Source organism: Lepidochelys kempii, chromosome 24 (genome assembly GCF_965140285.1).
Source record: "Lepidochelys kempii isolate rLepKem1 chromosome 24, rLepKem1.hap1, whole genome shotgun sequence".
Taxonomy (NCBI): Eukaryota; Metazoa; Chordata; order Testudines; family Cheloniidae; genus Lepidochelys; species Lepidochelys kempii.
The window spans coordinates 12,459,753-12,483,639 of NC_136403.1; positions in this window are offsets into that span (position 1 = coordinate 12,459,753).

Sequence of the window (23,887 nt, forward strand, 5' to 3'; positions counted from 1 at the left end):
AGCACCACCCGCCGCCTACTCTGAAGATGCCAAAAATTTCACCTGAATTGAGAGCGGGTAATTGCGTCCCTGCATTGCATTTTGAGCTGGCTTTTGTGCCTGCCCCCCAGGCCATCTCCCAAACCACATCATTACGATGATGGGGTCCACCAACAGAGGCAGCTTCCCCAACAAACGCTCACTCCCCCTCCCGCTCCTGGAGGCTAAAAGTTGGTGATTAGTGGGGCAAACTTGTTTACCTGGGTGAGTATTTCTTGGGCAACTATTTTCTGCTCACCATTTAGGTCTGATTAGTGTAGTCGCAACACCAGCTCTGGGAGAGAGCTCTGCCACGTCTGTAAACTTGCAGCGCTCGGGGTGGGTGTTTCACACCCCTGAACGAGAAACTTGCAGCGCTGTAAAGTGGCAGTGTGGACAACGACTAGGATACTTTCCCACTTTTTGCTATTCAGGACATATTCCGTGGTGATTTCTCATAGCCAACAATATGGGAAAAACAATCTGATGGTAAATCAGATTATGAGGAACTAAAGTGTGTCACTTGATATTCAGAGATATGCCTTAGAGAAGACTACCAAAGCTTTTGATATGGTCTCCCACAGTATTCTTGCCAAGTTAGAAAAGTAAGGCTTGGATGAATGTACTAAAAGGTGACTAGAATGCTGGCTAGATTGTTGGGCTCCATGTCTATTTGGCAAACGGTATCAAGCGGAGAGCCCCAAGGGTCGGTAGTGGGGCCAGTTTTGTTCAATATCTTCATTAATGATCTGCAGGAGGGGATTAATTGCACCCTCGGCAAGTTTGCAGATTACTCTAAATTGGGAAGAGCGGTAGATATTATGGATCATAAGGATAGGGTCTACTGTGACATAGAACACTTGGAGTATTGGCCCAAAAGAACATTGATTAGGTTCAACAAGGATAAGTGGATAAGCGTCGTGCACTTAGGACCGAATACTTTTAAGCAGTGCTACAGCATGGTGATTGATTAGCTGCAGAATCGACCTGGGGATTACGGTGGACGAGAAGATGGCTATGAGTCAACACTCTGCCCTTCTTGTCATGAAGACTAACGGCATCTTGGGCGGTGTTAAGAGAAGCATTTCGAGCACATCGACGGAAGTGATTATTCCCCTCTGTTCGGCTCTTCTGAGGCTACACCTGGAGTATTGTAACTAGTTTTGGTCCCCCACAACAGAAAGGTTATGGGCAAATTGGACAGAGTCCAGCAGAGGGCAACGAAAATTATGATGATTTATAGGAGGGCACATGATTTATGAGGAGAGGCTGAGAGAACTGAGTTTATTTAGTCTGCAGAAGAGAAGAGTGAGGGGAGATTTGATAGCTGCTTTCAACTACCTGAAAGGGGGTTCCAAAAAGGATGGAGCTCGGCTGTCCTCAGTGGTGAAAGTTGACAGAACAAGAAGCAATGGTCTCAAGTTGCAGTGGGGAGATCTACGTTCGTTATTCAGATACTCTGTTTCATTTGGACGGTGATGAAGTATTGAAAAGGATCACATACGGACGTGGTGGACACTCCATTCTTAGAAGCTTTTAAGTCCTGGCTTGAGAAAGCCCTGGCTGGGAAAATGTAATTGGTGTTGGTCCTGGTCTGAGCAGGAGATTGCACTAGATGACTTCCTGGGGTCTCTACCAACCCTAATCTTCTATGATTCTATGACATTAAAACATTAATATAAAAGACAATTTTCAGTACAAACAAGGAAAAGCGGAAGTAGTAGCCGTAGTGCAAGTATTAGAACAGATTAATAGAAAACAATCTCAAATAATTATTTGAACACATTCACATTATGTTTACAATAGTACTACTATTTATTTTCCCTACTGGAAGCTTTGAATTTTACCGTAACACATGGGTCTGAAATTAAACAAAAACCACTTTGGCTGAGGGTAGAAAGTTTGGCAGTGATTTATAAAAAGATCAGAACTGTTAAAATACAACTGATTTCAAAGGGCAAACTTTAAAAAACGAATCTGTAAACTTGGGGCTCATTCATTACGACTGGAGAAACACTAATATAATTTCTATTTTTAAGAAAGGGAACAAAAGTGATCCAGGAAACTTTAGACCTCAATTGTATGTAAGTTGTTAAGGACATGGAGGTTAATGGCAATTGGGCTAAAATACAACATAGTTTTAGAAAAGGTAGACCAACCTGATGTCCCTCTTTGAGACAATAACTTATTTTTGACAAAGCAAACACTAGTACAATAGAAGGCACCGGTGAGAACTCTTTTGGAATACTATGTAAAATTGTGATCGCCCATGTTTAAAAAAGTTTAATTCAAACTGGAATAGGTGCAGACAAAGAATGGTATGATAATCCGAGGAATGGAAAAAACTACCTCATTAATCAGAGACCTTGGTTTCGCTTAGTCTAACTGAAAGAAGGCTGAGGGAAGATATTCTTGCTCTCTATATATACAGCAAATACTATTGAAGGAGCATATTTAACTTAAGCATCAATGTGGACACTAGAACAAAGGGATATAGACTGCACCGAGCAGCCATATCCGTTGCCCAACCACCTACCCTAGGTCAAATCTTATCCTGCAACTATCTTCCCCCCGAGACCCCCTCACCCCCTCCTGCACTCCAATCCCCTGAAACCCTCTCCCCAAAACCGGCACCGGCTAACCGTCTCTCCAGGGACTAACTAACTAACCGTCTCTCCAGGGAACACACACAGCTAGACAGTCATGCTCAAGAGGGTTCCTAAAACCCAGCTTGGTGTCATCTGACATATTATAAACTTGGAGATCAAACAATGGTTCTGCTTGCCACCAACTGATCTCAGTGACTTGGTTTTATCTCAGTTCGTGTATAAAAAAAGTTAATAACTGTAGAGTTAATAACTGTATTGAGATCGACAATAGCAAAACTGATAAACATAATGTAAAAATGGCCACACTAGGTCAGGCCATTGATCCATCTAGCCCAGTATCCTCTTTTCTGAGATTAGGCACTTCAAAGGAAATGGACAGAATCGGGTCATTATTGAGTGAGTGATCCACCCCTGTTGCCCACTCCCAGCATCTGGCAGTTAGAGGCTTAGGGACACGTAGAGGACGGGGGTGCATCTCTCACCGTCTTGGCTAATATCCATTGATGGACCCATCCTCCATGAATTTATATAATTCTTTTTTGAATCCAGTTCTACACAACGTCCCCTGGGAATGAGTTCCAGAGGTGGATAGTACAGTGTGTGAAGAAGGTTTGTTTTATACCTTATGGCTATTATTATAAGGTGACACCCCTCTTTCTTGTGTTATGTAAAGGACTTTCTTAACACTTGCTTAACACTTTGTTATATCCCCTTTGTCGTGTCTTTTCAATACTGAACTGTCCCAGTGTCTTTAATCTCTCCTCATATAAAAGAAGTTCATAGACCAATCACTTTTGTTTCCCGTATTTCCAATTCTAATATATCTTTTTTGAGATAGGGCAACTAGAACTGCAATCGGTATTCAAGTTGGCTTACACAATTGCCTTATAAAGTGGCATTGTGATGTGTTCTGTGTTACTGCCTTTTCTAGTGATCCCTAACATTCTATTTTTTCTGACTGTCGCTGTCTACAATGACTACAAAAATCTTTCTTTAGCGGTAACAACTGATTTAAACCCCATCATTTTGTATGTGGGATTATTTTCCAGTGTATTGTCCTTTATATTTATCAACATTGAATTTCAGCTGCCATTTTGTCGCCCAGTCACTGGATTTTTTCAAATCCCTTTGTACGTCCTTATATTCTGCTTTGAAAAGCACTGCCTGCCGAACAGATTCTTGGGTACACCATAACTGTGAAATGTCATCACAGTGAAAAAGTACATTTCAATCTTTTAGCCAGTTATTGATCTATGAAGGGACTTTTTCTTTACTATAGTTTCAACCAATTTGCCTGGTAGTAAATTTAGCCTTACGGCCCTGATATTGCCAGGATCACTTCTGGAGACTTTTTTAAAAATTGATCTTATATTAGTTATCAGTCTTCTGGTACAGGAGCTGACTTAAATGATACGTTACAAACTACAATTAAAACAATGAGGAATCCTTATGCCCAAATAAATTTGTTAGTCTCTAAGGTGCTACATAGAGCTATAACTGGCTCAAAGACGAAACACAAGGTAGTTTTCACTGTGATGATATTAGTGTTTAGTTTATCAATTCCACCTCCTAAAGACGTGACTGCGTTGGGCCTGATCCTGTCACTCCCAGGACACTGAACTAACAGGGCCGCTCTGCTTTTGCTTTGCACAGTATCAAAAGCTGCAGTGCTCAGAGTTCTGCTATGGGGGAATTGACATGGGGGTCTGTCAAGGTTCCTCCCCCACTCTGAACTCTAGGGTACAGATGTGGGGACCTGCATGAAAAACCTCCTAAGCTTATCTTTACCAGCTTAGGTCAAAACTTCCCCAAGGTACAAAATATTCCACCCTTTGTCCTTGCCGCTACCACCACCAAACTAATACTGGTTACTGGGGAAGAGCTGTTTGGACGCGTCTTTCCCCCCAAAATACTTCCCAAAACCTTGCACCCCACTTCCTGGACAAGGTTTGGTATAAAGCCTCACCAATTTGCTTAGGTGACTACAGACCCAGACCCTTGGATCTTAAGAACAATGAACAATCTGCCCAACACTTGCACCCCCCCCCTTTCCTGGGAAATGTTGGATAAAAAGCCTCACCAATTTGCATAGGTGACCACAGACCCAAACCCTTGGATCTGAGAACAATGAAAAAGCATTCAGTTTTCTTACAAGAAGACTTTTAATAAAAATAGAAGTAAATAGAAATAAAGAAATCCCCCCTGTAAAATCAGGATGGTAGATATCTTACAGGGTAATTAGATTCAAAAACATAGAGAACCCCTCTAGGCAAAACCTTAAGTTACAAAAAAGATACACAGATAGAAATAGTTATTCTATTCAGCACAATTCTTTTCTCAGCCATTTAAAGAAATCATAATCTAACACATACCTAGCTAGATTACTTACTAAAAGTTCTAAGACTCCATTCCTGGTCTATCCCCGGCAGAAAACCAGCATATAGACAGACACACAGACCCTTTGTTTCTCTCCCTCCTCCCAGCTTTTGAAAGTATCTTGTCTCCTCATTGGTCATTTTGGTCAGGTGCCAGCGAGGTTACCTTTAGCTTCTTAACCCTTTACAGGTGAGAGGAGCTTTCCCCTGGCCAGGAGGGATTTCAAAGGGGTTTACCCTTCCCTTTATATTTATGGCACGCCCCCCAAATCTCAGCTAGGGTGAAACACTGGCTGGGATTTCTTCCTGGAGCTCTAGGAAAAACAGAGTTAATAAGACACATGCATCTCTAAATATACTACCAAGTACATAAAGACTAACAATATTTTCTACATCTCAAGGACGATTTTAAACAGTTGATTCTGGGAAACTTTCACAGGAGAGTGCATCAGCCACTTTGTTTGAAGCTCCTGAGATGTGTTGGATGTCGAAATCAAAATCTTGGAGAGCTAAACTCCACCGAAGAAGTTTTTTGTTAGTTTCTTTGATGGTGTGAAGCCACTTCAGTGCAGCATGGTCGGTTTGCAGGTGGAAACGCCGTCCCCAAACATATGGGCGTAGCTTTTCCAGAGCGTAGACAATGGCGTAACATTCTTTTTCAGTGACTGACCAGTTGCTTTCCCTCTCAGACAGTTTTTTGCTGAGAAACACTACAGGGTGGAATTCTTGATCAGGTCCTTTCTGCATTAAAACTGCTCCCACACCACGCTCGGACGCATCTGTGGTTACTAGGAACGGTTTGTCAAAGTCTGGGGCCCTTAGTACAGGGTCAGACATGAGTGTCGCTTTAAGCTTGTTAAAGGCCTTCTGACACTTTTCGGTCCACTGAACAGCATTTGGCTGTTTCTTTTTGGTTAGGTCTGTCAGTGGGGCAGCGATTTGGCTGTAGTGCGGTACAAATCGTCTGTAATAACCGGCCAAGCCTAAGAAGGATTGAACCTGTTTCTTTGACTTTGGGACAGGCCACTTTTGGATAGCATCCACTTTGGCCCGTAGGGGGCTGATAGTTCCTTGACCCACCTGGTGTCCAAGGTAAGTCACTCTGTTTAGGCCTATTTGACACTTCTTAGCCTTAACAGTTAGTCCTGCCTCCCTTATGCGCTCAAGGACTTTTTGTAGATGTTCCAGGTGGTCTGCCCAGGAATCCGAAAATATGGCCACATCGTCAAGGTAGGCGACTGCATATTCTCCCAATCCCGCTAGGAGACCATCTACAAGTCTTTGGAAAGTGGCGGGTGCATTTCGCAGCCCGAAAGGGAGTACATTAAATTCATACAGCCCGAGATGTGTGGTGAAGGCTGACCTTTTCTTGGCAGATTCATCTAGCGGTACCTGCCAGTACCCCTTGGTTAAGTCCAAGGTAGAGATGAACTGGGCCCGTCCCAGTTTCTCTAATAGTTCATCTGTGCGTGGCATTGGATAGTTGTCTGGGCGAGTTACAGCATTTAGCTTACGGTAGTCCACGCAAAAACGTATTTCCCCATCTGGTTTGGGAACTAGAACCACTGGAGATGCCCATGCACTTTCAGAGGGGCGGATTACACCCATCTGTAACATATCCTGGATCTCCCATTCTATAGCAGTTTTAGCTTGAGGAGACACCCGGTAAGGTTGGACTCTAATTGGGTGAGCATTACCTGTGTCAATGGAGTGGTATGCCCGTTCAGTCAGTCCTGGGGTGGCTGAGAACGTTGGCGCGTAGCTAGTGCACAGCTCCTGGATCTGCTGTCGCTGCATACGCCCAAGGGTCATGGAGAGGTTCACCTCTTCCACACCACCAGCACATTTCCCTTCGTAGTAGACACCTTCGGGCCACTCAGCATCGTCTCCTCCCTGGGCTGTAAACTGACAAACCTTTAATTCTCTGGAATAAAAGGGCTTAAGAGAATTAATATGGTACACCTTAGGCTTTCGGTTGGAGGTGGGGAATGCTATGAGATGATTAACAGTTCCCAGGCACTCCTGGACCGTGAATGGCCCTTCCCACGATGCTTCCATTTTATGGGCCTGGAGCGCCTTTAAGACCATGACCTGGTCTCCTACTATGAGGGAACGCTCTCTGGCATGTTTATCATACCAGGCTTTTTGCTCTTTTTGAGCATCCTGTAAGTTTTCTCTAGCAAGGGCTAAAGAGCTTCGGAGGATGTTTTGTAGGTTGGTTACAAAGTCCAGAATGTTAGTTCCTGGAGACGGTGTAAATCCCTCCCATTGCTGCTTCACCAACTGCAATGGCCCCTTAACATCACGACCATATACAAGTTTGTCAAGGTTCCTCCCCCACTCTGAACTCTAGGGTACAGATGTGCTTTGTAACCTTAAGTTACAAAAAGGATACACAGACAGAAATAGTTATTCTATTCAGCACAATTCTTTTCTCAGCCATTTAAAGAAATCATAATCTAACACATACCTAGCTAGATTACTTACTAAAAGTTCTAAGACTCCATTCCTGGTCTATCCCCGGTAAAGACCAGCATATAGACAGACACAGACCCTTTGTTTCTCTCCCTCCTCCCAGCTTTAGAAAGTATCTTGTCTCCTCATTGGTCATTTTGGTCAGGTGCCAGCGAGGTTACTTTTAGCTTCTTAACCCTTTACAGGTGAGAGGAGCTTTCCCCTGGCCAGGAGGGATTTCAAAGGGGTTTACCCTTCCCTTTATATTTATGACAAAGTTCAAATTGGGAAAACCCTAAACTGGGGTGTGGTACAGCTCTGTAGGAAAAGAGCAACTGCTGCAACACTAGGTCCCAATCATTGGAGTGCTCATTTACGAATTTACGTATCATGGCTCCCAAAGTTCCATTAAACTTCTCCACCATGCCATTTGTTTGATGGTGGTAAGGAGTGGCAACCAAGTGATTTACCCCATGAGCTTCCCAAAGGTTTTTCATAGTTCCTGCCAGGAAATTAGTCCCTGCATCTGTGAGGATGTCGGAGGGCCAACCTACCCTGGCAAAAATGTCTGCTAGTGCCTGGCACACACTTTTATCCCTGGTGTTGCTTAGAGCTACTGCTTCCGGCCATCGGGTGGCAAAATCCATGAAAGTCAGTATGTACTGCTTTCCTCTGGCTGTCTTTTTCAGAAAAGGACCCAGAATATCCACAGCTACTCGCTGAAATGGAACTTCAACGATGGGGAGTGGCTGGAGAGGGGCTTTGGTCTGGTTTTGGGGTTTTCCCACTCTTTGGCACACCTCACAAGACTGGACATAGGTAGAAACATCCTTGCCCATTCCCTCCCAGTGGAATGACCCCCCCAAATGGTCTTTGGTCCTGTTCACCCCAGCATGGCCACTAGGGTGATCATGGGCTAAGCTCAAGAGCTTGGCCCGGTATTTAGTTGGAACTACCAACTGTCTCTGAGGATGCCAGTCTTCCTGGTGTCCCCCAGAAAGAGTTTCCTTGTATAAAAGTCCTCTTTCTACAACAAACCTGGATCGATTAGAAGAGCTGAGAGGCGGTGGGTTGCTCCGTGCTGCCGTCCAAGCTCTCTGGAGGCTTTCATCTGCTTCCTGTTCGGTCTGGAACTGTTCCCTTGATGCTGGAGACATCAGTTCCTCATTGGATTGTGGACCTAGGCTTGGTCCCTCTGGAAGCGATATAGGGGATGGAGCTGTTTCTGTTGACTGTGAACCGCTCTCCGCTTGTGCACTATGTTGGGATTCAGGCTCCGGCTGAGCCTCTTGTGTAGGGTTATCGGCTGCTGCCAGTTCAGGTTCGGTGGGGCCCTCTGGTGTTGAGGTTGCAAGTACTGGATTCAGTGCTGACATGGGGTCTGGTGTTGGCTGTTCGGCTGGTTCCGGTTCTGGGACTGGTTCCGTCTGGGTCTCTGGGACTGGATCCACTACTGCTGTTGCAGACATTGGCCTGGGGTCCGGGTCCACCACCTCTGACCGGGTCCTGATAGAAGTTTCCGGAACAGAGCTAGGCCTCATGGCTTGTTTAGCCTGGCTGCGGGTGACCGTTCCCACCCTCTTGGCCTGCTTCACAAGATTGGCCAAGTCTTCCCCCAACAGCATGGGGATGGAATAATCATCATAGACTGCAAAAGTCCACATTCCTGACCAGCCCTTGTACTGGACAGACAACTTGGCTGTAGGCAAATCGAAAGAGTTGGACTTGAAGGGTTGAATCGTCACTTGGATCTCTGGGTTGATTAAATTGGGGTCCTCTAAGGAAGCATGGATAGCTGACACTTGTGCTCCGGTGTCCCTCCACGCAGTGACCTTCTTCCCGCCCACACTCACAGTTTCCCTCCGCTCCAAGGGTATCTGGGAGGTATCTGGGCCTGTGGACCTCTGGTGTGATTCCGGTGCAATGAACTGTAATCTGTTGGGGTTCTTGGGGCAGTTGGCCTTTACATGCCCCAGCTCGTTACATTTAAAACATCGTCCAGCTGATGGGTCACTGGGGCGAGGAGGGTTGCTGGAGAACGGGGTGGTGGGACGATAAGGGGTCTGGAGGGTTCTTTGGGAGGTAGGTGAGGCTTTGGGCGGCCCCCGGTAATAGGGTGGGGTCTGGGGTTGTCCCTTCTGGTCTCCGCTCCAACTGCGACCAGTTTTCTTCTTCTCTGCCACCTCCACCCATTTGGCTCCAATCTCTCCTGCCTCGATTACAGTTTTGGGCTTCCCGTCTAGGATGTATCTTTCTATTTCCTCAGGAACACCCTCTAAGAATTGTTCCATTTGCATTAGGAAGGGCAAATTTACTGGAGATTCAACACTTGCTCCTGATATCCAGGCATCCCAATGTTTCACAATGTGGTAGGCATGTCGGGTAAATGACATGTCTGGTTTCCACCTTAGGGCTCTGAACCTCCGACGAGACTGCTCGGGTGTTATCCCCATTCTGACTCTCGCCTTGGATTTAAACAGTTCATACTTGTTCATGTGTTCTTTAGGCATTTCAGCTGCCACCTCAGCTAAGGGTCCACTGAGCTGCGGCCTCAGCTCTACCATGTATTGGTCAGTAGAGATGTTGTACCCAAGGCAGGCCCTTTCGAAGTTTTCTAGGAAGGCCTCAGTATCATTGCCTGCCTTGTAGGTGGGGAACTTTCTGGGATGGGAAGTGGTACTTGGAGAAGGATTACTAGGGTTTGTTGGGATATTCTGCTGAGCCTTTATCTTCTCCATCTCCTCCACATACTTCCTCTCTTTTTCCTTCGCCTCCAGTTCTTTGTCCCTTGCTTCCATAGCTCTCCTGTGAGCAGCCACTTGGTGTTGTTCTGCTTCTCTCGCTGCCTCCCTTTCTTGTTCCTTCTTCAGCTGCATGAGTTCTATCTGTCTTTCATGTTCCCTTTGTCTTTCCGCAGCCTGAAATCTGGCTAATTCCAGCTGTAGTCGAGCCGCGGATTTTGTCATTCTAACCTCTCTGTTTTTAACTAACTTTACACCTGAGGTTTAGAAATAAACAAACAAAACTTGGCTGTAAAATTTTGCCGTGCTGGAATAGAATACCTATTCTCTGATAGTGATTGTCAGCCTACAGAAAAAGACAATTCCCTTGTCTCTGCTCTGGGCCCAAATTAAAGCAAAAAACCTCCAACTACTTGGAAACCTGCTTACCCAGCCCAAACGAAAAGCAAATGGGTAGAACACACACACCCCATTTACTTTTAGGAAGAAAAAAAAAACTCTGGGTTGGAAGACTGTGAATTTCCCTGCAGGAGTTAAGTACCCTGCTTCCAGGCAAAGAAAACCTGCAATTCACAAAGATAATCCCCTTTTGTCTCTGCTTGGCCACAAAGCAGAGAAAAAACAAGCTGCTTTCAGTTTCAGCTGCTTTCTGGACTTCCTTTCCAAAGGAAAAAAAATTCCTTTTTAAAATCTGTATTTCTAGTTCAAAAAATCTCAACTGGATCTCAAAATGATTTCAGGTTAATCCCACCACTATGCCACAATGTCAAGGTTCCTCCCCCACTCTGAACTCTAGGGTACAGATGTGGGGACCTGCATGAAATACCTCCTAAGCTTATCTTTACCAGCTTAGGTCAAAACTTCCCCAAGGTACAAAATATTCCACCCTTTGTCCTTGCCGCTACCACCACCAAACTAATACTGGTTACTGGGGAAGAGCTGTTTGGACGCGTCTTTCCCCCCAAAATACTTCCCAAAACCTTGCACCCCACTTCCTGGACAAGGTTTGGTATAAAGCCTCACCAATTTGCTTAGGTGACTACAGACCCAGACCCTTGGATCTTAAGAACAATGAACAATCTGCCCAACACTTGCACCCCCCCACCTTTCCTGGGAAATGTTGGATAAAAAGCCTCACCAATTTGCATAGGTGACCACAGACCCAAACCCTTGGATCTGAGAACAATGAAAAAGCATTCAGTTTTCTTACAAGAAGACTTTTAATAAAAATAGAAGTAAATAGAAATAAAGAAATCCCCCCTGTAAAATCAGGATGGTAGATATCTTACAGGGTAATTAGATTCAAAAACATAGAGAACCCCTCTAGGCAAAACCTTAAGTTACAAAAAAGATACACAGATAGAAATAGTTATTCTATTCAGCACAATTCTTTTCTCAGCCATTTAAAGAAATCATAATCTAACACATACCTAGCTAGATTACTTACTAAAAGTTCTAAGACTCCATTCCTGGTCTATCCCCGGCAGAAAACCAGCATATAGACAGACACACAGACCCTTTGTTTCTCTCCCTCCTCCCAGCTTTTGAAAGTATCTTGTCTCCTCATTGGTCATTTTGGTCAGGTGCCAGCGAGGTTACCTTTAGCTTCTTAACCCTTTACAGGTGAGAGGAGCTTTCCCTGGCCAGGAGGGATTTCAAAGGGGTTTACCCTTCCCTTTATATTTATGACAGGGTCTCCCACTGCTCCCGTTGCCCAGGGCTCTCTGGAGCATTAGTCGTGAGTAACAGGGATGCCTTCACCTCTCTGCTCCTTGGCAAGTTTACCTGGCAATGTATTCCAGGTCTTAAGGTTTCTTTTTTCCTAATGTCCAACCTAAAGCACTCTTCCTCAAATTTAAACCCATTGCTTCTTGTCTTATCCTAAGAGGTCAAAAACAATTTTTCTCCCTTCTCCTTGTAAAGAAGTCTTATATACTTGAAAAAATCAGTTTCCTTTTCTCCAGCCTAAATTAACCCAATTTTTTTCAATTTTCCCTCTTAGGTCACGTTTTCTAGACCTCTGATCGTTTTTGTTGCTTTTTGGTGGACTTTGTCCACTATGTCCACATATTTCCTGAACTGTGACGTCCAGAACTGAAGCGATATTCCACTTGACGCCTTATCAGGGCAGAGCAGAAAATTATTTCTGTGTCTTGCTTACAACACTCTTGATGACATATTCCAAAATGATGATTTTTTTGGATGTATTACACTATTCGCTCATATTTATCTTCACCCCCTAGAGCCCTTTCAGCAGTACTCCTTCCCACACAGTCATTTTCCATTTTGTATGTGTGCAACTGATTGTTCCTCTGTAAGTGCATTGAGTCCTTACTGAATTTCATCCTATTTTCTTCAGACCGTTTTTCCAGCTCATTTTGAATTTTAATCCTAGCCTCCAAAGCACTTGGTATCATCAAAAAATTTATAAGTGAACTTTCTATGCCATTATCTAAATCATTGACGAAGATATTGAACAGAACAGGACCCAGAACTAATCCCTGCAGGATGCTACTCATTATGACATTACAGATTGACTGTGAACCAGTAATAACTAGTCTATGGAAATGGTTTTACAGTTATGCACCCACCTTATAATACCTCCATCTAGGTTGTAGTTCCTGATTTTGTGTATGAGAAGATAATGTGACAGACTGTCAAAACACATGCTAATTTCGATCCATCTGCCACTTCCAAATATTTGACTTGAACAATTTCAAAACAAAGTATTCTGATATGTTGTGATTTAGAACTTTAGCTTTTTTAAGCAAAATTATACATAAAGGACGAAAAACAAGAAAACAAACAAAAACAAAAAAAGGACACCTTCACTCTCCAAAAATAAATCAGTTTACTTAAGAATCCAAACATATATTTTCCCCCGATTCTCCAGTTCATCCCTGTATTTAAGCTTTGACCCTTTAATTCAAATTGATCTTTTGCCTTCAATTTATTAGACTCCCAGGAGTGTATCAAGATGTCCTGCTGCTCACTCTGTGGGGGGGGGGACACCCCAAGTCACATGTTAACAGCACTATTGAGGCCTGTTCTACAGCGTGTGGCGGCTCCAAAATAGTGAACCCTAACCCCAATCCTCTTGCTCTGAGAAAGCTCCAGTAGGCTCCTCAAAAGGGCCGGCTAATGAGAGTTACTCTGGTTATGGGGAGCTACCGGGGTTATGAATAGGGCCATGGGTATGGCTGTGAGAGCTGTGGGCCATGTTCAACCCAGCAAGACGAATAACCAAGGCTATGAATACCAGGAAACAGATTCACGTGTCTGCCCAGCCCCTCTGAAACTCTGCCCCATGTATGTCTTTCCCATGTTTTATTTCTCTTAGATTTCTGATGGCTTCCCAGTTCTGGCCTTCTTGGTATAGTAAGACTTTATGGCTAATTCTTATCTCTATTCAAATCTACTCAGCCCATTCTAGCAGTGACAGAGGCCGTAAGCGGGCCATAAATTCCATTTTCATTCACTGTAAGAGCCTATCCCATTGTAAGAGTAGATTTGAACATTCTTTAGTGTAAAGAAAAATTCAGCAATCGAAGCTCTGTCTTTTCCAAGAATATCTCCTATGTGTTTCTGTCTTTGAATTTTGCTCTGGAAGACAAAAGCACTCGCCAAGTCTGTGTGCCTGAGACGACACATCTTGGGCCCACATTTCTATCCAGCAGTGCTGAGATGTCATCAGGTGGAGAGTTAATATTCAGCACTTCAGAAAAAGAGGCATGAAGTGTCCCATGTGTTTAACTGAAAAATACGTCAGAGCTTTGACACTCATGCATGAAAATTTCACTTGCCATATCCCCTTTTAATAATAGCTGGGCCATCTCTAGTAGCAATTGATCAAAACAGTTTTGGACATAAAATACATTCGCCATAAAAATTAATCTGGCACAATAAGTAAACACGTGAATGACTAAAGCCCTTGTTGACTGGATTGAGAGCTGGCTAACTAAGAGAGCACTGCAGAAATTGTTAATTTAAAAACATCAGCTGAAGAGGGTATTTCCAGAGGGATTCTGGAAATATTGGTACTAGGGCCAACAGTAGTTTTTTCCTAAATCAATGTTCAGCCACCTCCTCTATATTGAGGGAGGACAATCTATAACTAGACCCTCCTTGAAAGGGATTCAATAGCCTCCCTAGTTAGGCTGTTTCAGAGCTTAAATATCCTTATAGTTAGATAATATTACAAAAATCAAAATATATCAAAATATATCACGTCTACTTCGTCTACTTATGTTCCTATTATCTTATTGCCATCTTTTGCTTACATATTGATTATTTAATCATTTGTTTCAGTATATTTCGGAGTATCAAAGTTAGGCTACTATTCCCTAGTACCCTAGATAACTGATCTGTTATTCCCTAGTTCCTGCTCGGAATAGACTTTAACCTGGTCTTTCCCTTTTCTGTGCTAGTCTTTCATACATATCCTTAGCAATGAAAATGAACATTAAAACTAAGCTGACAAAATATGCAGGAGAGACAAAGTTTAGAGTGGTGCACGTGAACAAGGAGACGACCAGCAAACAAATCATGTGGATCACATGAGACACTTGAATCAATTCAAACACAATGTGTTGTGTATTTCTGCACACAACGTATATTCAACCTGTGTGACCTGCGTAACAATTTTTGGTTGGTAAGTAATGAGGGTGGGGAACTCCGGGGAATCCCCTGCACGCCTACAAAAGTTGGGAAGCTCTGGGGCTCCTCCCTGTCCAGACAGGCTAGAGAGCTTTGTGGTGGTCCTCTACCACCTGAGACCACTAGTGAGAGCCGAGGGTCCCCTATAGCCACGGAGTGTGGGTTATTGAGGGGATCCCTGCAAACGTGGGCACCAGGGAGCTGGACCTGCAAAAAATCCCACCCCGAGCAAACCCTATGGCAGCTGGAGAGCTCTCGGGGAATCCTCCAACACCAGTGGACGGGGGACATCTGGGGGAATGCCCGCATGACAGGGGAGCTCGAACCTACGGGGACTGCGGAGCTCCGTAGGTCCTCTACACCCAAGGAGATTCTGGATCTCGGGAGGATGTGCACCCCCCAGAGTTGGGGCGTTGTGGGAGATTCCCCCTCAAATTGCAGAGCTGTGTGAGTTCCGTTTTCAAAGGCGGCAAATACAGAGCTCTGGGGTTTCCCTGCATCCGTTGGGATTGGGGAACTGTGGGGGGGGGTCATGCAATCATACAATCAGAGACGATTAGGGTTGGACTAAACCTCAGGAGGTAATCTAGTCTAATGCCCTTCTCAAAGCAGGACCAATCCCCAACTAAATCATCCCAGCCAGGCCTTGTCAATCCTGACCTTAAAAACTTCTAAGGAAGGAGATTCCACCACCTCCCTAGGTAACGCATTCCAGTGTTTCATCACCCTCCTGGTGAAAAAGTTTTTCCTAATATCCAACCTAAACCTCCTCCACTGCAACTTGAGACCATTACTCCTTGTTCTGTCATCTGCTATCACTGAGAACACTCTAGATCCATCCTCTTTGGAACCCCCTTTCAGGTAGTTGAAAGCAGCTATCAAATCCCCTCTCATTCTTCTCTTCTTGCAGACTAAACAACCCCAGTTCCCTCAATTCCTCCTAGTAAATCATGTGCCCCAGACCCCAACAATCATTTTTGTTGCCCTCCGCTGGACTCTCTCTCATCTTTTCGACAGTGCAACGCCTAAAAGTGGATGTAATACTCCAGGTGTGGCTCAACCAGCGCTGAATAGAGGGGAATAAGCAAGTACCCCAATCTGCTCGTAATGCTCCTAGTAATACAGCCCAATGTGCCATTGGCTTTCTTGGCAACAACGGGACACTGTTGACTCATATCCAGTTTCTCTTCCACTGTAATCCCCGGGACTTTTTCTGCAGCATTGTCACGTAGCCAGTCGGTCCCTAGCATTTAGTAGTGCATGGGCATCTTCGCTGGATTTTGCACTTATTCTAGCTGAACCTCATCAAATTTGTTTTGGGTCACTCACCAAACTAACCAAATTTCCTTTTTTGACCGGGGTACTGGCCTAGTAGATGGGGCGAGGAGTAGATGTGCTATATCTTGACCTTAGCAAGGTTTTGGACATATTCCCACGTGATAGTCTCATGAGTAAACGAGGGAAACGCAGTCTAGGTTAAAGTGTATGCACGAAAGAGAGTGCTCAAAGAGTAATTATAAAAGGTTCACTGTCACACTGGGAGGGCGTTTATAGACTGGCCCTGCGGAGATGGAGTCATCACTGGGATAATGGAGTAGAGTGTATGCTTGCAAAGTTTGTGGATGACCTCACACTGGGATAGTTCGGAAGAATTTTGGATGACAGAATTAGAATTCCAAATAGAATGACTTTCACAAAAAAGACCTTGAGAAATGGAAGAATTGGTCTGAATTGTACAAGATAAAATTCAATAAATGTCAGTGCAAAGTAGTTTATTTGGGAAGGAAAGGTCAAACACACTACTACAAGATGTAAAATAATTGGATGGATGATACTGCAGGAAAGGACGTCAGCTTATAGTGGATAATAAACATGAAAATGAGTCAACAACGCGATGAAGCTGCGAAAAAGGCGAATATCATTATTTTGTCATATCAATATTTTACCATTATTTTGTGTATTAAGAGGAGTGTTCAATGTTAGACACTGGAATGTTAGACATTGGAAGAATCCAATGCACCGCTACAGACTAGGGACCGAATGGCTAGGCAGCAGTTCTGCGGAAAAGGACCTAGGGGTGACAGTGGACGAGAAGCTGGATATGAGTCAACAGTGTGCCCTTGTTGCCAAGAAGGCCAATGGCATTTTGGGATGTATAAGTAGGGGCATAGCGAGCAGATTGAGGGATGTGATCGTTCCCCTCTATTCGACATTGGTGAGGCCTCATCTGGAGTACTGTGTCCAGTTTTGGGCCCCACACTTCAAGAAGGATGTGGATAAATTGGAGAGAGTCCAGCGAAGGGCAACAAAAATGATTAGGGGTCTGGAACACATGAGTTATGAGGAGAGGCTGAGGGAGCTGGGATTGTTTAGCCTGCAGAAGAGAAGAATGAGGGGGGATTTGATAGCTGCTTTCAACTACCTGAAAGGGGGTTCCAAAGAGGATGGCTCTAAACTGTTCTCAATGGTAGCAGATGACAGAACGAGGAGTAATGGTCTCAAGTTGCAGTGGGGGAGGTTTAGATTGGATATTAGGAAAAACTTTTTCACTAAGAGGGTGGTGAAACACTGGAATGCGTTACCTAGGGAGGTGGTAGAATCTCCTTCCTTAGAGGTTTTTAAGGTCAGGCTTGACAAAGCCCTGGCTGGGATGATTTAATTGGGGATTGGTCCTGCTTTGAGCAGGGGGTTGGACTAGATGACCTCCTGAGGTCCCTTCCAACCCTGATATTCTATGATTCTATGATTCTATGATTCCATGACACATGAGGTCATTGTCTGGGGCTGCATGGAAGTGGTGAGGCTACAGCTGGAGTACTGTGTCCAGTTCTGTGTGCCAAGCTTTAGAAAAGGTGGGGACAAATTAGAGTCTAGAGGAAACCAGCAAAAACAATAAGAGGTTTAGAAAGCCTGACCGAGGAGAAAAGATTAAAAACCTGAGCATATTTAGTCTAGGAAAAAGAAGGTGGGGCAGGAACCTGATGATAGTTTTCAAATATGTTAAGGGCTGTTATAAAGAAGACGGGGAGCAACTGGTCTCTGCCCACTATAAATGGGACACTAATCAATGAGTTTAATGCAAGAGCAAGAGAGATTTATGTTAAATATTAAGAAACACTTTCAAATATAAGAGTATTTAAGCTCTGTAATAGGCATCCAACGGAGACAGTGAAATCCCCATCTGTCAGCGATGGCCTTGGTTTAATTGGTCCTTCCTCAGCCCATGGGCTGGATTTAATGACTTCTGGAATTCCCTTCCAGCAGTAAATTTCTATAATTTCTACCTAAAATTGATCATTCTTGTTTTGTATTCATATTGCTCCAGAATCCTTCAATAATTCCTACTCAGACTCCCCTTTCGCCGTGGTCATTATTTTTATTCCTAGGCTATCAATAAGGAATCTGAGCCACAGCAGCAGGAGGTGATTTGTCATATATAAATTTCATAAATTTGCCATAGATAAATCAGGCATGACAATCAATGACAATCAGTACTTTTTTAAAGAAAAAGAATCCTAGCAGTGGTCGTCTGTTACTAGATGGAAATGGTAGAATTGTAAGATGTATTCTGTAATTTCTGTTCTACTGGGAAAAAACAAACTGAACTATTACATCGTACTTGTATATCAAGAGACTTTAAACAGCAACTACTAAAGCAGACATTTTTAATCAACAAAACTGGATGACTTGTATCCACGATCTTTAAAAGAACTGGGTGAGAAGCTCACTGCCTCATTATTGTTTATCTTTCATATCTTGTAACAATGCTCAAACCACTGAGCTATCTCTCCCCCATGGGCCTCTCGGTCTGACATCGAGCCTCAGCAAATTGATAGAAGAGTTGATTAATAAAGAACTAAATCTTAATGCCCATCATGACAGGTTTATGGAAAATAAATCCTTTCAAACTTACTTGATATACTTTTTGATGAGATTGCAAGGTTGACTGGTAAGGTAATAGTGTTGATGTAGTATACCTAGACTTCTTTAAGGCACTTGATTTGGTAGACTATGGCATTCTGATTAAAAAAACTAGATTGTTATAAAATGAACGTAGCACATAATGGCATAAAAGCTCCATAAATGCATGTGAGAGACCTTTACAATCTGGGAAGTGGTAAATACTGAAGAACAATCTGTTGTAGAAGGAGCTGGATCACCTGGGTGTAAGCAAACAATATGTACTATAATATGACTAAATATAAATGTGTACACCTGACATCATACTTAAACGATGGGGCAGTCCATCCTCGGACGTCGAGACTGAAAAAAAATTGGGGTTATGACAGATGATCAACTGAACCTGAGCTTGCAGAGGTAGGTTGTGGCCAAAAAGCTCACGCATATACAGGGGACTCTTAAATAGGATTAGAGAGTGTTGTTTTAACTGCAGTATTTGTCGCTGGGGCCACTGCTGCTGGAATTCTGTTAATTTAACAAGGGTGGCGGTAGATTCTCTAGCCCTGAAAATGTTTACATCAAGATTGGATGTTTGCCTAAAAGTTACGCTCTAGTAATTATGTTAGGGAGGTTCCCTGGGCCTGTGTAATGCAAGAGGTCGGACGAGATTTTCATAATGGCCACATTTGTCCTTGGAATTTACAAATCTATAAAGGTCACACAGTGACTAAAACTGACAAAATACCATACTTCCAGAGTGGTGATCACTTCTCCACATCACCTTGCCACTTTCTGGAGAGGTGAGACTGAACTCTCTGGCCATATGTTTCATTTAAAAAGAATCAGCCAGCTCCAGAATAGTCAAACCAGTGCCACAGCCTTATCCACTGGAACACAGGCGCATCAGCCTTTTACTGTACTCAATCAGCCCAAAAGTCCATCAAGCCCATCGAACCCAGTCTCTTGTCCCCGACCGTACCAATGCCAGCTCCTTCAAAGAAAGATGTGAGAGACTCTGCAGAAGTGTCTGCTTCTCTCCCCTTAGTTAGACAACATTCATTCTCCATTATTTGTTGATAGCCCCTCCAAACTTGAAAAACGTGGGGTAAGTCCAGCTGACTCTCAGACTGCCCTAGTGTACAGCCTTATAGTTAGATTGTCAGGGACAAGTGTCAACTGATCACTCTGCTTTGAGATACACTATACAGGAACCAAAAACCAGGCTAATACAGCAGCATTAAAGACTTGAATTGTTGATGCAATTCAGCAATGAGCCTTTCAACTTCAGATCACTACTTTAATTAAGAACTGAATCATTTATGGCTCCTATGTTAATATATACGCTATCTAATGTCGGGGCTAAAAATTAAACATAATTCAAGATTTGGAAAGTCTGATTCCAGAATCCTAATCACATCGTTTCAGGCAAAGATAGGGCTGCATGTGGAATGCTGCTGCTGGACCTCAGGTCTCTCACCAATTGTTTTTAATGGCAGTTACATGAGAATTGCTCATGACTGTGTGCCACCTGAACACAGTGGGAGCTGCAGGTGATCAGCACACCACAAGGGGTATCGGGAAACAAGCTGTGTCATCTTAGGCACCCAAAATTGGAGGCACCAAAAATTGTCTCACTGGATAGAAGGCCTAGATGTATAGAAGTAAAACGACTGGTGGGAGGGTAAGACAAAAACTAGAAAGGCAATAGTATGATGCAACATAATTTTTATTGCAAAGAGGAAATCGAATATAGAGTTACAGACAGATATAGTGCAGAGTAGAAAAATATCTTCCCAGGGTTTCTTTATGGCTATAAACCATCACTCACTCCAAGATCATACATTTCCCACACATCTTTCTTTCTTTCTTTTTTTCTTTCTTTCTCGTAGCTGTGGAGTTTCACGAGAAAGGACTGCTTGAACCCATTTCATGATCCATATTTCACCCAGCTCAGTGTCATGTAGACCAATGAAAACATGAGCAGAGGCGGAAGCATCTTCTACGTTATACATCTTCCAGACACACATGGTACCTAGTCATAGAAACATGGGACCATCCAGGCCCCAAATCTCATTGATAATAAAGATTCCTTACCCTACTCTAGTAAAGGAAAATTATGTTATTCCCATTGAAATTTACGGCCAGCTTCCAGCCCCTACCACCTTTCCACTGGCAGAGAGGCATCAAGGACCCCTATTTTGCATGCGAATTTGGCCAGAAGACCTTAGCTGCAAAGGAATTTGAGAAAAGAAATCTAAGGAAAAGCCTACTATATCAAAGACATGGCTGCGGCCGTTTTTCATAGCGGCCCAGTAGTCACAGTTCCAACTGAGCTCAGTTGGGGATGTGGATGCTCAACATTTCCAAATAACATGCCTATCAACTGGTGTGTGACTATGACTCCTGCTATTGATATCTGGCTTATTCCGTGTTCTCTGGTATTCCTATACCAAAGGCCCAAACATTTTTCTAAGGGTTTATCTTGGTAACATGTGATGTTAGCTTTGCACCCAATTGCTAAATTACATCTGTATGATTTTAATTTCTTGGTTTATCAAGTTTTTATTTTGACTTTCCCGGCCACACTAAAATTCTAACATTACTTTCCTTATCATAATTATCTTCCTATGAACTGTAATCAAGTTACATTGGCAACTCTCAATTTCTTCATTTATTTCTTTTTAATAAACTATGCCTGTTGAGCACTTGACTTAGTGAGCCTAAGGTGTTTTTTCCAACCCTCACATCACTCTGTGCCCTCTACAAATTTTCAATTTCTCAAACCAGGCTGCCGTATGCTTGTCCTGGTGTCACCAATGGCAGATACCGAAGAGAAATCGGTTTCAGACACCTACTAATGATTCACCAATTTATACATCCAACGATATTATGGGTCCTTTTTACACAGAATCACATTGTGAGCTCGTGTTGCGCTGCTGGTGCACGCTGTCTGACCCATCAAACTTTGCTTTGTTCCCCATTGTGTAGGTATGGACTCCCTTCCTTCCTCCTACATGTGTGATCTTCCATTTAGCAGCAATAAAATTCGTTTTGTTTGTATTGACCCAGTCTACCACGTTTAGCATAGAGTATTTAGCTAAATTAGATGTATTCAAGTGAGCAGGGCCTGGTTAAATTCACGCTTGTGTACTTAGGGAACAGGTTGCAGCACTCTCTGAAAGTTTAACGATTGTCTTGGAGACCTTATAGAAGGTGGTGACATCCCAGAGGACTGAAGAAGGGGCAAACTTAGTTCCCATCTTTGAAAAGGTGGAAAAAGTAGGACCCCCCCCCCGATAATTAATGACTAATTAGCTTAACTATGATACCGGGAGAGCTACTGAAACAAACTATTATATAACTGTTTGTAAGTACGTAATAATCTGATAAGTAATAGCCAGCACGCATTTCTCAAAGACAAATACTGCAAAAACAAAATAATTTCTTCCTTTGACAGGGATACTGGCCTAGTGCAAGGGGAGAAGCAGTAGACATGAGGTTTTTATTTTAGGAAGGCTTTTGACACAGTCTCACAAGACATCCTCATAAGCAAACTGAGGTTGGTGGTCTAAATAGAAGTACTATACCGTGAGTGCAAAACTCATTCAAAACTCTACTCAAAACTCTATCAATGGTTTTCTGTCCAATTGGAAGGTCTTCATTTGTTCTCGTAGGACAAGAGGGAATCATCCAACTTTGCAGCAAGGAAGATTCAGGTTGCAAATTAAAAAACATTGTCTAACTCTAAGGAGGGATAAAACCTGAAAAAGGCTACCTCGGGATGTTGTGTAATTCCCTGTGCTTGGAGGTTTTCTGAATTGGTTAAAGAAATACCTGTCAAGGAAAACATTGTTTTAAAAATACAACTAATGTCAGACCAGGTATCAATGCCTTCAAACTCCCACTCGAAACATTGCTTCTGATGATGGTTTGTGTTTGACAACTTCTTTGCTGGTCTCTCAGTTAGCCAGTATTTAAGACATTGAACTTGGGCTCTACTAATTTATTTGTTATGTATTAACGTAATTTTATGGTTATGGAAACTCCATTTTCTTTCAAAATGTTTTAACAATTCTTACAGCCGGGCATTACGAAAAAGAATGTGGCAGAAGTTTTCATGAGCCTGTGAAAAGCTGTGACTTATTTTTTGTTAAACACGTGGAAAACCTCATGTTCCTAAAGTGATGAATATTGAAATAACCTGAAGCCAAAGGAAGATGGAGGATCTCAACACTGCTAGGTAGAAATCAGGGCCGAAGATGTGTCATGTTATGTATTCAGAAATGGAGGTAGCAAAACTTGGGGATACTTTGTCTTAAGTTGCTATAGAAGCCTTAGGGATATGAAAATGTAATGAATGGGAGACAACAGAAAACCAGAATGCCAATACTATGATGAAACATAAACGTCAATGAAATGAGAAATACTGCAGTGTAAAAAGAATGTCTCCCCAGTTTTTCACTAGGAGATGCAACCAATCCAAGGTTATACATTTCACACAAGATGTTCTTCTTGGCCGCTGTGGCGTTTCACAGTCAAGCTCTCTGTGCAGTCACAATACTTATTTTGCATTAGAGAGTAACAAAAACCAAATGTTCTGAGTGTAAGACGTCAGAGCTGCTCCTCGGAATGTCACCATTGCGGGAGAAAAGTAGCTCAGCACCCTGGAGCCGCCAAAGCCTGTAGAACATGCGTCCATGGTGCTGCTTAGATATGGCTTGGGGTGTGGCTCCCCACAGGGTGAGCAGCAAGACATAGAATCATAGCATCATAGAATCATAGAATATCAGGGTTGGAAGGGACCCCAGAAGGTCATCTAGTCCAACCCCCTGCTCGAAGCAGGACCAATTCCCAGTTAAATCATCCCAGCCAGGGCTTTGTCAAGCCTGACCTTAAAAACCTCTAAGGAAGGAGATTCTACCACCTCCCTAGGTAACTCATTCCAGTGTTTCACCACCCTCTTAGTGAAAAAGTTTTTCCTAATATCCAATCTAAACCTCCCCCACTGCAACTTGAGACCATTACTCCTCGTTCTGTCATCTGCTACCATTGAGAACAGTCTAGAGCCATCTTCTTTGGAACCCCCTTTCAGGTAGTTGAAAGCAGCTATCAAATCCCCCCTCATTCTTCTCTT